The sequence below is a fragment of the Rattus norvegicus genome, chromosome 15 (genome assembly GCF_021556685.1).
Source record: "Rattus norvegicus strain SHRSP/BbbUtx chromosome 15, alternate assembly SHRSP_T2T, whole genome shotgun sequence".
Lineage (NCBI taxonomy): Eukaryota > Metazoa > Chordata > Mammalia > Rodentia > Muridae > Rattus > Rattus norvegicus.
The window spans coordinates 70,038,821-70,052,545 of NC_141548.1; the positions used below are offsets into that span (position 1 = coordinate 70,038,821).

The window sequence follows — 13,725 nt, forward strand, 5'->3', positions numbered from 1 at the left end:
TAAGAAAAAGTCTGTCGTGGTAGAGGAACTGCAGTGCATATTATATAGATTTGTTTGCTCTCAATCAGATAGAAGAAAGTCTGCGGAATTATAGGATTTCAGAGGAATTGGTTTTGGATCAGTAATAGAGGGCACTTTCAGTAGACCTAATGTATATATGTGCTATAAATTACACATTTGTATTTGAAAGTTAGCTCGAACAGATCTTATTTATAATTCAGCTATCACAGAGCAATAACATTGTAGACTAATGATTTGGAACCAGTACAGTGATCTCATTCAGGGAAAGGGGTAGAAAGGAATTAGGGAAGAGGCTTTGAGGAAGAGAAATTAAAGGGGGTGTGACAGAATGCTTATTTCCCAAGATATGAATGTCAAAACCAAAAATAAAAATGCAAAGGTTGCCTGGAAAGACATGGAAACCTAGAGTAGCACTTTTTGGCAGGCAAATTGAAGAAGATAATGTTCATATGTAGTCTAGGTAACTGCATTAATTGGGGAAACGTTATCATCAACAATAAATTTAAGAAATTTTGTTGTATAAAAATAAAAGTGAAGTTTCACAGCTACTGTTCCAAATGGGTGTTCTGCCTATACAGAAGTTCATTTTGTATAATTTTTGAGTCTGGATAATTTTATTATGTAAAATTTTTTGCAGTTTTTAAATACTAAAGTTTAGACTAACACAAATAATTCAGTTATGTGAACGCTAGTTTGGATATTTGGATCAGTGAATCAAAGAATGACAATAAGAAAATAGATTAGATAAATAGATGTGGTATGAGAGATGGGTTGACAAATACAGAGATGTGAGAGCTATACTATCTTGAAAACCTTTGGTGAAAGCAGCACTAGAAAATATAGACTGTGGCTAAACTCAAGACGAATCACAGATAGTGTTAATAATGACCTTTCTTTCATGCTAAACGAACAAGGCAGCTTCTGTTGTTATTATTTTGTGTGTAAAAGACAGATTATATTATGTAGATATTGAATGGAAATGACTGAAAGACCGAGATTTCAATAAGATGAAATAATGTATTCAGAAAATGAGACTCAAAACAAGAGAATTTAACAAGTCTGTGAAAGTATAGTGGGAAACAGATTTAAGTTAGAAAGAACCTAGTTACAAAGGGTGGAAAGGAGGTTCTGATACTGTCAGCATTCTGTGATAAATCTTTAGGTCATGTGTAGAGACATTAGATGTGGTCGAACAGCAATATCAGGAACTTTAGATTTTTAACATTCTGAACAATCATTAGAGCATTTTATTGGTTTATTATCTAGATTATAAGATGATGTCATACATTTTCAATTTTAGTCACATAAAGTGACATTTAGGTAAGTAGTCAAAAGCAAAACCATTTTATCAGTTTACTGAGATGATCCTAGTTTCTGTGTGCAGGCTAACAGGGGCATATTTGTAGTTTTGAAAAAAGCTTTTTCCATGGTTTGTTCCTTTTCATTTTGGTTGCCTGGGGTATAAATAAGGACAGAACATGGATAAAGAGCCCAGTGTTGCACTAGGCATTCATTTTAGTTTCAAATAGAATAAAATATGATGATGACTGACTGGGAGAGGCCATATTAAAGACCCTGACCAGCTTTCACAAAGGGTACCTACGTATGTTAATCCTGTCTATCTAAGTGGAGGCATTAACCGATTAGCTCTACTATTCATCCACTTAGCTGATGTTCTAATAGGTTTGGAGACAACAAACATCTAAAAATTTTCATAAGAAAAATATTAAGGTTTTAGGTCAACTTTTTAGCTGACACAATGATTCTACTCATTGAGAGAAAGAATATGATGTCTTGATTTGCTTATATAGGGTAATAATCAATAAGGAATGATTAGTTGATTTATTCATTTGATCTTATACTGTTTCAATAAATTGAGTAAAAAGTTTTTAGAGGAATGAAAACCACAGTTTACCTTTAGAGAGTAAGATCTGTGATTACTAAATAACTGACTATCTCCACAGTTTAAAGATTTTTTTTAAATTTTAATTATACATGTGTGTATGGTTTTTTTTGTCTGGGTCTATGTACATGATGAAGGTGTCTGAAGAATCAGAAGTGTTGGATTCCCCAGAAGTGCAGTTACCAGTGATTTAAGCTGCCCAACATGGGTGCAGGGAAGAAGGAATTCTGTAATTATGCTGAAATGGATAAATAAAAATAGTTACATTTGACATACTAGATAAAATACCGGAATTATCTTTAATGTTTATATAGAAAGAGATAGAGAATGAGAATTAAAATTGATGACAGTGCTGAGAGATATGAAAATGAGAAAAGATATAGAACAGACTTTTAGTCAATATGACCTAATAGAAGAAATATTTAGCATAAGAAAGACTGTATTCTTGCTTCTAGAAAACCAACTTTCAGTCAGTTCATCATTTTTAGCTGATTTTTTTAAATTTTTTTATTATTTTTTTTATTAAATTGAGTATTTCTTATATACATTTCAAGTGTTATTCCCTTTCCCGGTTTCCGGGCAAACATCCCCCTCCCCCCTCCCCTTCCTTATTCGTGTCCCCCTCCCAACCCTCCCCCCATTGCCGCCCTCCCCCCATAGTCTAGTTCACTGGGGGTTCAGTCTTTTTAGCTGATTTTTTAATCATTTAAATATTACTCAAAATAATACTTCTCTTAAAATTTCCCAAGGAGAGATGTTAAGAACATACATAAGTAAGAAGAGGTTGATGCACAGTTCTTTATTCATTACAGACCCCATGATTCACCTAGGGTGGCTTCTCACATCTAACAGCTTGTTCTCTTACCATATGTGGGGAGGTAAGGGATGATGGACTTGGACAAGAGCTGCAATCTCAACAGCTCAAAACTCAGCTCCTCAAATGGCTCTAATTGGAAACATTTCATTTTAAATTCATTATTTAACAATTTTAATTGAAATATAATTATATTGCATTTCCCATCTTCTTCCCCCTTCTATTTCTCTAGCTATTCCCTTTAACCTCACCCATGTGCTCCTGCCACTCAAGTAGCTAGCTTCTTTCTGTTTGACTACTAGTGTGTGTGTGTGTGTGTGTGTGTGTGTGTGTGTGATATTGATTATAACTAAAATTCAAAACCTCTTATGGCTCTGTCTTACATACTTTATAAAGCTAAGCTAGGCTTCAGTCATACAAAATAATTAAATCTCCAAAATAAATTTTATTCTCATTTTTTTTTATTAACTTGAGTATTTCTTATATACATTTCGAGTGTTATTCCCTTTCCCGGTTTCTGGGCAAACATCCCCCTCCCTCCTCCCCTTCCTTATGGGTGTTCCCTTCCAAACCCTCCCCCCATTGCCGCCCTCCCCCCAACAGTCTAGTTCACTGGGGGTTCAGTCTTAGCAGGACCCAGGGCTTCCACTTCCACTGGTGATCTTACTAGGATATTCATTGCTACATATGAGGTCAGAGTCCAGGGTCAGTCCATGTATAGTCTTTAGGTAGTGGCTTAGTCCCTGGAAGCTCTGGTTGCTTGGCATTGTTGTACATATGGGATCTCTAGCCCCTTCAAGCTCTTCCAGTTCTTTCTCTGATTCCTTCAACGGGGGTTCTATTCTCAGTTTAGTGGTTTGCTGCTGGCATTCGCCTCTGTATTTGCTGTATTCTGGCTGTGTCTCTCAGGAGCGATCTACATCTGGCTCCTGTCGGTCTGCACTTCTTTGCTTCATCCATCTTGTCTAATTGGGTGGCTGTATATGTATGGGCCACATGTGGGGCAGGCTCTGAATGGGTGTTCCTTCAGTCTCTGTTTTAATCTTTGCCTCTCTCTTCCCTGCCAAGGGTATTCTTGTTCCCCTTTTAAAGAAGGTGTGAAATATTCACATTTTGATCATCCGTCTTGAGTTTCATTTGTTCTAGGCATCTAGGGTAATTCAAGCATTTGGGCTAATAGCCACTTATCAATGAGTGCATACCATGTATGTCTTTCTGTGATTGGGTTAGCTCACTCAGGATGATATTTTCCAGTTCCAACCATTTGCCTAGGAATTTCATAAAGTCATTGTTTTTGATAGCTGAGTAATATTCCATTGTGTAGATTTACCATATTTTCTGTATTCATTCCTCTGTCGAAGGGCATCTGGGTTCTTTCCAGCTTCTGGCTATTATAAATAAGGCTGCTATGAACATAGTGGAGCACGTGTCTTTTTTATATGTTGGGGCGTCTTTGGGGTATATGCCCAAGAGAGGTATAGCTGGATCCTCAGGGAGTTCAATGTCCAATTTTCTGAGGAACCTCCAGACTGATTTCCAGAATGGTTGTACCAGTCTGCAATCCCACCAACAATGGAGGAGTGTTCCTCTTTCTCCACATCCTCGCCAGCATCTGCTGTCACCTGAGTTTTTGATCTTAGCCATTCTGACTGGTGTGAGGTGAAATCTCAGGGTTGTTTTGATTTGCATTTCCCTTATGACTAAAGATGTTGAACATTTCTTTAGGTGTTTCTCAGCCATTTGGCATTCCTCAGCTGTGAATTCTTTGTTTAGCTCTGAATCCCATTTTTTAATAGGGTTATTTGTCTCCCTGCAGTCTAACTTTTTGAATTCTTTGTATATTTTGGATATAAGGCCACTATCTGTTGTAGGATTGGTAAAGATCTTTTCCCAATCTGTTGGTTGCCGTTTTGTCCTCACCACAGTGTCCTTTGCCTTACAGAAGCTTTGCAGTTTTACAAGATCCCATTTGTCGATTCTTGATCTTAGAGCATAAGCCATTGGTGTTTTGTTCAGGAAATTTTTTCCAGTACCCATGTGTTCCAGATGCTTCCCTAGTTTTTCTTCTATTAGTTTGAGTGTGTCTGGTTTGATGTGGAGGTCCTTGATCCACTTGGACTTAACCTTTGTACAGGGTGATAAGCATGGATCGATCTGCATTCTTCTACATATTGACCTCCAGTTGAACCAGCACCATTTGCTGAAAATGCTATCTTTTTTCCATTGGATGGTTTTGGCTCCTTTGTCAAAAATCAAGTGACCATAGGTGTGTGGGTTCATTTCTGGGTCTTCTATTCTATTCCATTGGTCTATCTGTCTGTCTCTGTACCAATACCATGCAGTTTTTATCACTATTGCTCTGTAATACTGCTTGAGTTCAGGGATAGTGATTCCCCCTGAAGTCCTTTTATTGTTGAGGATAGCTTTAGCTATCCTGGGCTTTTTGTTATTCCAGATGAATTTGCAAATTGTTCTGTCTAACTCTTTGAAGAATTGGATTGGTATTTTGATGGGGATTGCATTGAATCTGTAGATTGCTTTTGGTAAAATGGCCATTTTTACTATATTAATCCTGCCAATCCATGAGCATGGGAGATCTTTCCATCTTCTGAGGTCTTCTTCAATTTCTTTCCTCAGTGTCTTGAAGTTCTTATTGTACAGATCTTTTACTTGCTTGGTTAAAGTCACACCGAGGTACTTTTATTATTTGGGTATATTGTGAAGGGTGTCGTTTCCCTAATTTCTTTCTCGGCTTGTTTCTCTTTTGTGTAGAGGAAAGCTACTGATTTATTTGAGTTAATTTTATACCCAGCCACTTTGCTGAAGTTGTTTATCAGCTTTTTAGTTCTCTGGTGGAACTTTTGGGATCACTTAAATATACTATCATATCATCTGCAAATAGTGATATTTTGACTTCTTCTTTTCCAATCTGTATCCCCTTGACCTCCTTTTGTTGTCTGATTGCTCTGGCTAGAACTTCAAGAACTATATTGAATAAGTAGGGAGAGAGTGGGCAGCCTTGTCTAGTCCCCGATTTTAGTGGGATTGCTTCAAGTTTCTCTCCATTTAGTTTAATGTTAGCAACTGGTTTGCTGTATATGGCTTTTACTATGTTTAGGTATGGGCCTTGATTTCCTTTTCTTTCCAGGACTTTTATCATGAAGGGGTGTTGAATTTTGTCAAATGCTTCTCAGCATCTAATGAAATGATCATGTGGTTTTGTTCTTTCAGTTTGTTTATATAATGGATCACGTTGATGGTTTTCCGTATATTAAACCATCCCTGCATGCCTGGGATGAAGCCTACTTGATCATGGTGGATGATTGTTTTGATGTGCTCTTGGATTCGGTTTGCCAGAATTTTATTGAATATTTTTGCGTCGATATTCATAAGGGAAATTGGTCTGAAGTTCTCTTTCTTTGTTGTGTCTTTGTGTGGTTTAGGTATAAGAGTAATTGTGGCTTCATAGAAGGAATTCGGTAGTGCTCCATCTGTTTCAATTTTGTGGAATAGTTTGGATAGTATTGGTATGAGGTCTTCTATGAAAGTCTAATAGAATTCTGCACTAAACCAGTCTGGACCTGGGCTCTTTTTGGTTGGGAGACCTTTAATAACTGCTTCTATTTCCTTAGGAGTTATGGGGTTGTTTAACTGGTTTATCTGTTCCTGATTTAACTTCGATACCTGGTATCTGTCTAGGAAATTGTCCATTTCCTGCAGATTTTCAAGTTTTCTTGAATATAGGCTTTTATAATAAGATCTGATGATTTTTTGAATTTCCTCTGAATCTGTAGTTATGTCTCCCTTTTCATTTCTGATTTTGTTAATTTGGACACACTCTCTGTGTCCTCTCCTTAGTCTGGCTAAGGGTTTATCTATCTTGTTGATTTTCTCAAAGAACCAACTTTTGGTTCTATTGATTTTTTCTATGGACCTTTTTGTTTCTACTTGGTTGATTTCAGCTCTGAGTTTGATTATTTCCTGCCTTCTACTCCTCCTGGGTGTATTTGCTTCTTTTTGTTCTAGAGCTTTTAGGTGTGCTGTCAAGCTGCTGACATATGCTCTTTCCTGTTTCTTTCTGCAGGCACTCAGCGCTATGAATTTTCCTCTTAGCACAGCTTTCTTTGTGTCCCATAAGTTTGGGTATGTTGTACCTTCATTTTCATTAAATTCTAAAAAGTCTTTAATTTCTTTCTTTATTTCTTCCTTGACCAGGTTATCATTGAGTAGAGCATTGTTCAATTTCCACGTATATGTGGGCATTCTTCCCTTATTGTTATTGAAGACCAGTTTTAGGCTGTGGTGGTCCGATAGCACGCATGGGATTATCTTTCTGTACCTGTTGAGGCCCGTTTTTTTGACCAATTATATGGTCAATTTTGGAGAAAGTACCATGAGGAGCTGAGAAGAAGGTATATCCTTTTGCTTTAGGATGGAATATTCTATAAATATCTGTTAAGTCCATTTGGCTCATGACTTCTCTTAGTCTGTCTACATCTCCGTTTAATTTCTGTTTCCATGATCTGTCCATTGATGAGAGTGGGGTGTTGAAATCTCCTACTATTATTGTGTGAGGTGTAATGTGTGTTTTGAGCTTTAGTAAGGTTTCTTTTACATATGTAGGTGCCCTTGTATTTGGGGCATAGATATTTAGGATTGAGAGTTCATCTTGGTGGATTTTTCCTTTGATGAATATGAAGTGTCCTTCCTTATCGTTTTTGATGACTTTTAGTTGAAAATTGATTTTATCTGATATTAGAATAGCTTCTCCAGCTTGCTTCTTCCGACCATTTGCTTGGAAAGTTGTTTTCCAGCCTTTCACTCTGAGGTAGTGTCTGTCTTTGTCTCTGAGGTGTGTTTCCTGTAGGCAGCAGAATGCAGGGTCCTCGTTGCGTATCAAGTTTGTTAATCTATGTCTTTTTATTGGGGAGTTGAGGCCATTGATGTTGAGAGATATTAAGGAATAGTGATCATTTCTTCTTGTTATATTCATATTTGGACGTGAGGTTATGTTTGTGTGCTTTTCTTCTCTTTGTTTTGTTGCCAAGACGATTAGTTTCTTGCTTCTTCTAGGGTATAGCTTGCCTCCTTATGTTGGGCTTTACCATTTATTATCCTTTGTAGTGCTGGATTTGTAGAAAGATATTGTGTAAATTTGGTTTTGTCGTGGAATATCTTGGTTTCTCCATCTATGTTAATTGAGAGTTTTGCAGGATACAGTAACCTGGGCTGGCATTTGTGTTCTCTTAGGGTCTGTATGACATCAGTCCGGATCTTCTGGCCTTCATAGTTTCTGGAGAAAAGTCTGGTGTGATTCTGATAGGTCTGCCTTTATATGTTACTTGACCTTTTTCCCTTACTGCTTTTAATATTCTTTCTTTATTTTGTGCGTTTGGTGTTTTGACTATTATGTGACGGGAGGTGTTTCTTCTCTGGTCCAATCTATTTGGAGTTCTGTAGGCTTCTTGTATGCCTATGGGTATCTCTTTTTTTAGGTAAGGGAAGTTTTCTTCTATGATTTTGTTGAAGATATTTACTGGAACTTTGAGCTGGGAGTCTTCACTCTCTTCTATACCTATTATCCTTAGGTTTGATCTTCTCATTGAGTCCTGGATTTCCTGTATGTTTTGGACCAGTAGCTTTTTCCGCTTTACATTATCTTTGACAGTTGAGTCAATGATTTCTATGGAATCTTCTGCTCCTGAGATTCTCTCTTCCATCTCTTGTATTCTGTCGGTGAAGCTCGTATCTACAGCTCCTTGTCTCTTCTTTTGGTTTTCTATATCCAGGGTTGTTTCCATGTGTTCTTTCTTGATTGCTTCTATTTCCATTTTTAATTCCTTCAACTGTTTGATTGTGTTTTCCTGGAATTCTTTCGGGGATTTTTGTGAGTCCTCTCTATGGGCTTCTACTTGTTTATTTATGTCTTCCTGGAATTCTTTCATGCATTTTTGCAATTCTTCTCTGTAGGCTTCTACTTGTTTATTAATGTTTTCCTGTGTTTCTCTAAGGGAGTTCTTCATGTCTTTCTTGAAGTCCTCCAGCATCATGATCAAATATGATTTTGAAACTAGATCTTGCTTTTCTTGTGTGTTTGGATATTCCATGTTTGTTTTGATGGGAGAATTGGGCTCCGATGGTGCCATGTAGTCTTGGTTTCTGTTTCTTGGTTTCCTGCGCTTGCCTCTCGCCATCAGATTATCTCTAGTGTTACTTTGTTCTGCTATTTCTGACAGTGGCTAGACTGCCCTATAAGCCTGTGTGTCAGCAGTGCTGTAGACCTGTTTTCCTGTTTTCTTTCAGCCTGTTATGGGGACAGAGTGTTCTGCTTTCGTGCGTGTAGTTTTTCCTCTTTACAGGTCTTCAGCTGTTCCTGTGGGCCTGTGTCTTGAGTTCACCAGGCAGGTCTCTTGCAGCAGAAAAGTTGGTCTTACATGTGGTCCCAAGGCTCATGTTCGCTCGGGGTGTGCTGCCCACTAGCTCTTTGCGGAGGCAGCAACCAGGAAGATCTGCGCTGTCCTTTCCGGGAGCTTCAGTGCAGCAGAGTTCCAGATGGCGTTTGGTGTTTTCCTCTGGAGTCCGAGATGTGTGTGCAGAGTGCAGTCTTTTCTGGCTTCCCAGGCGTGTCTGCCTCTCTGAAGGTTTAGCTCTCCCTCCCACAGGATTTGGGTGCAGAGAACTGTTTATCCGGTCTGTTTCCTTCAGGTTCTGGCGGTGTCTCAGACACAGTGGTCCTGCCGCTCCTGGGCCCTCCCCCACGGGAACCCAGAGGCCTTATACAGTTTCCTCTTGGGCCCGGGATGTGGGCAGGGTGGGCAGTGTTGGTGGTCTCTTCTGCTCTGCAGCCTCAGGATTGCCCACCTGACTAGGCGGTGAGGTCTCTCTCCCATGGGGTTTGGGAGCAGAGAGCTGCTGTGGGCTGGGATCCGCGGGTGTGGGACTCTCGGTAAACACAGGAGGTGCCCAGTCCTAGAGGAATTCTACCTCTGTGTGTCCCGAGATCACCAGGCAGTTCTCTTGCAGCAGAAAAGTTGGTCTTACCTGTGGTCCCGAGGCTCAAGTTTGCTCGCGGGGTGCTGCTGCCCACTTTTATTCTCATTCTTGTGACAGTTCCACATCCTTTTAACAGATAACTAATGTCTGAACTTTCATTTTTCCCTTCATTTGAATACTGCTTTATATTTGTTTGACTTTGTAATAGCCATCGATAAAACAATACTGCTATTGTTAGAAATCTATCCTCCATAGTTACGATGACACATTTCTGTTTCCTATTATTTTGTGGAATATCTGGTAAGTTGGAACACTTCTATAGACAAGATTTTTAGATGATTATGTAGCATCGATGCAAGAAATCCAGCAGAAATATCAACCTCTTCATGAATCATTACATATAGAATTAGGAATCAAATGCAATTCTGGCACAAGAATTAAGGTCTTCACAGAAGCAATTACCACATATGTCTATTTATTTCTAAATTAAAGATAGAAAAGTGTCACAAGTAGTGGTTCAATCATTACTCATAGTAAATGTGTATATGTAATATATTTGAACATTATGTTCTTCATCAAAATGTATGTATTTATGATATATATGTATATATATATGTATATATCTGTCTATGCTATATGTATATGTTGCCTGAATGTATATACAGACACAACACATGTATGTCAAATGTTCTTTGTGTAGGGTGAAGCCTTGTGGACTTTGTGCCATTAATATCTATTTTTGTTGTCCCTGTTCAGCTTATGCTTAGACATTCATCGTGGTGAAACTTCATATGTGTACTTTCTGTATGAAACTCTCTGAATTTCTTGCTCTCACAATCTTCCACCTCTTTTTCTACAGTGCTACCTGATCCTGAGGTCTGAAGTTTGTGTTGTCGATGTATTCTTGGGCTCCACAACTCTGAATTTTGATTGGCTATCAGTTTTTGTAGTGATATCCATCTCTTGCAGAGAAATTTTCTCATTGAAGGGTGAAAGTTGTGGATATAAATAAAAATATTTAGAATGTACCTAGAAATTATGGTGGTTTAGTAAAGTCGTGCTTATAGGATCTTCTCCAAGTTTCCCGGAACACTGGATAGTTGGCTACGTTTTCAATACCAGGCATAAATTTTCTTCTACTTGAGCAAGTCTTAAGCATGCAAAGAACCAAAGATTTCTTTGAATTAAAAAAAAAAAAGAAGTAGTCTTCCTAAGGGAAGAGCACACCAATTGCTACACAATACACTTGGTTATCCAATACCAAATGAACAGCCTACAAAATAAGCGTACATATCATATAATATACACTGAGCAGTCTTGTATTTCTGAATCTTTCTGTATGAGTGCAGATAAGAAAAATTAATGAAAAAATAGGCTACAAATTTGAAAAACAGCAATGAGGTTTATGTGGGAGTATTTTGAAGAAAAAAAGAAAGGAGAAATGATGGAATTATTTTATAATCTCAAAACCAAAGTAAAAATGTCAAAATGATGTTGCAATTTTATTTCTAAACAAATGAGATGTTCATTATTTAAATGTTAGACTTGAGTACCATATTTGTTACTTATCCCTACACAAGGCATTACGGTTCATAGAACACTGCAGAAGAGGGTGAGGAAAGAGTGAAAGATCTGGATGATGGGGAGAAAAATCTACAAATTACCCTTTCTACGCATGGCAGGAACACAGCAATCATGATCAGTTGTATATACTGATGCTGTGTCAAAGGAATCTGGGCCCTCCTAATATTCTGCTGCGGAGGGTGAAGGGACTCCTGAGACCTTTCCATGTGCTGCTGGTCTATTGGCAACTAAACCATTCTAAAGAATGGGGTATTATCCAGTTGTAAACTTCTTAGTGGTTCCACTAGCCTCTGTTGATTAGTTCCATACTGAGGCCCACACAGATGGACCTAATGAAACTCCCTGGGACAATAAGCAGTATCAAAACTAATGAATGGGCGAATCAGTCTAGAGAGGGTAGGGGTAGTAGGTTTGGGAAGGAATAGGAGACGACTGAGAATAGAACAGAAAGTAAAAAAAAAAATTGTGAGAAAAATAAAGTAATAACAAAAGAATATTATGGAACATTTTTGACTAGAAAAAGCATCTAATTATACTGAAGAACTCTGTTTACAGTGAAAGTTGACTTTTGTAATCAGTTTTCAACAGTATCAGCAGTCTTGTCAATGCCTCTGCTTATTTCCAACTTCTCTGCATGGCCAAGCAGCTAGGTAGGTCATTTGTCACAGTACATAAAGGAAACAATTCACCGCTTTTGAAGTGGGAAATCCAAACTTACCAGCCCGTCAGTAATTCTCGCTATAATTCCGTCTTTGCATAATCAGGGGGATTAACTGCCAGCAGTCTGCCCATGCGCAAATGAACAGGAATGTCTTGGAGTCAGTATTCCATGCGTTCCATAAATTTTTATGAGTGGGATTTATTCTGATCAGCTAAACACACATCAAGAGAAAAACATCCCTTTTACAAGATGAGTAACAGAGTTTACTTTTTAAAAAATTAATTACACTAAGTCCTGATCAGAACTTCTCCTCCCTCCTCTCCTCCCAGTCCCTCTCTCTATATCTTCGCACTATCTGCCGCCCTCCTCGCACTTACTTTTTCTTCATCAAAGGAGACCTCTCATGGATATCAACCTCCTTGGCATATCAAGCTGTGGCAGGACTCGTGCATCTTCTTCTATTGAGGGTAGACAAACTTCTTATTGAAAACACTTGATAACAAGAGACCATTATTTTGAAGAACAAGTTTTGAGTGAAGGATTTTGTTCTAGTCTGAAGCCATGGTCTTGAAGGCATGATTTGGATTTTGAAAGCCCTGGCAGATCTATTCTAATGTGCCAGCTGAAGTCTCTTCAGTTTCACAATAGAGAAAACCCAAAAAGTACCTGAAAAAAAAAGGGTTAAACAGTGGATGTTTTTTGAACATATCTGCTATGAACAAATTTCTCTTTGAAAGTTCCAGTGCAGATAAAACAAAATTACAACACATATTTTATAGCAAACCACTCTGTGATTTTTAATTAGATGACATATGCAAAATTATGGAAAGTCGTCGGATAAATCTGAAGTAAATGACAGCAGGCTGCACCTTGTCCTTTACAAATAATTTACAGCCTACTATTTCTTTCTTAATCTCAGCTAATTATGCCATATATAGCCTGTCAACAGTAATGTAGATCACGGAAAGTTGTCATTTTAGTAGATAAATATGTTATACAAAATGAAATAGAATCATTTAGATTAAAAGCACTGAGTTTTAAAAGACAAAATTTAAATGATCCTACTTTTCTTAAGAATAGTTGTAGTAATACATCTATTATTTAACATCAAAAATTGACATGTGTTAGTTACATGTATATGAGAATATATTGTGATAATTCACATATTTCGTTAAGTTGTAATGTTCATGTGCCAGTAATTCACATTTCTATCCATTCAAACATTTAATATTTATATCTAAACCTTCAAACATCAGTGAAATAATTATTTTGAAGCGTGCAATACACATTAGCATGCAAACTTAATGCTTTCAGAGCAAATCTCGATTGTTCTTACTACATAATTTTACTTCCGAGATAAGCAGCTTCTGGGCCAAAGTAGAACATAATCATTTTATCACTGACTGGCATGCTACCATTTGTGCTGAACATTCCTTATGACTTGTAAGAGATATCCAATTGATAGAGCCATGAAGTGCAACGATGTGCACAAGAACAGTCTATCAAAAAATGATGTTATCTATAAGAAATCATACTCAAGTACACTATAGGGGATAAATGATAAGAATATGCATTGATGATATCCATGCATCTCAGTCACAATACCTCATGTGGACTTCCCTGTGGATATTCAACTAAGAAGAATGAAGTTGGTTAAGTATCCTTTATTGTCATGCCAGAAGTATATGAAAAAAAATTAATGCCAAACCAGGCTCTCAGGACTATGAAGATAGCTCTTTCCATAAAGTG

The 13,725-nt window shown here is 37.7% G+C and overlaps 1 long non-coding RNA gene across 9 annotated transcripts in view; it reads right to left on the reverse strand.

Annotated features, from left to right (window-relative positions):
• The window catches only part of LOC148001081 (uncharacterized), a 138,803-nt gene that overhangs the window by 89,948 nt on the left and 35,130 nt on the right, over positions 1–13,725 (reverse strand). For all 9 annotated transcript variants that reach the window (XR_015638391.1, XR_015638394.1, XR_015638386.1 and 6 more), the window contains exons 3-4: positions 12,354–12,642; positions 12,034–12,187 (exon numbers count right to left, since the gene is read on the reverse strand). This is a non-coding gene — a long non-coding RNA (uncharacterized LOC148001081). The remainder of the gene's footprint in view (positions 1–12,033; positions 12,188–12,353; positions 12,643–13,725) is intronic.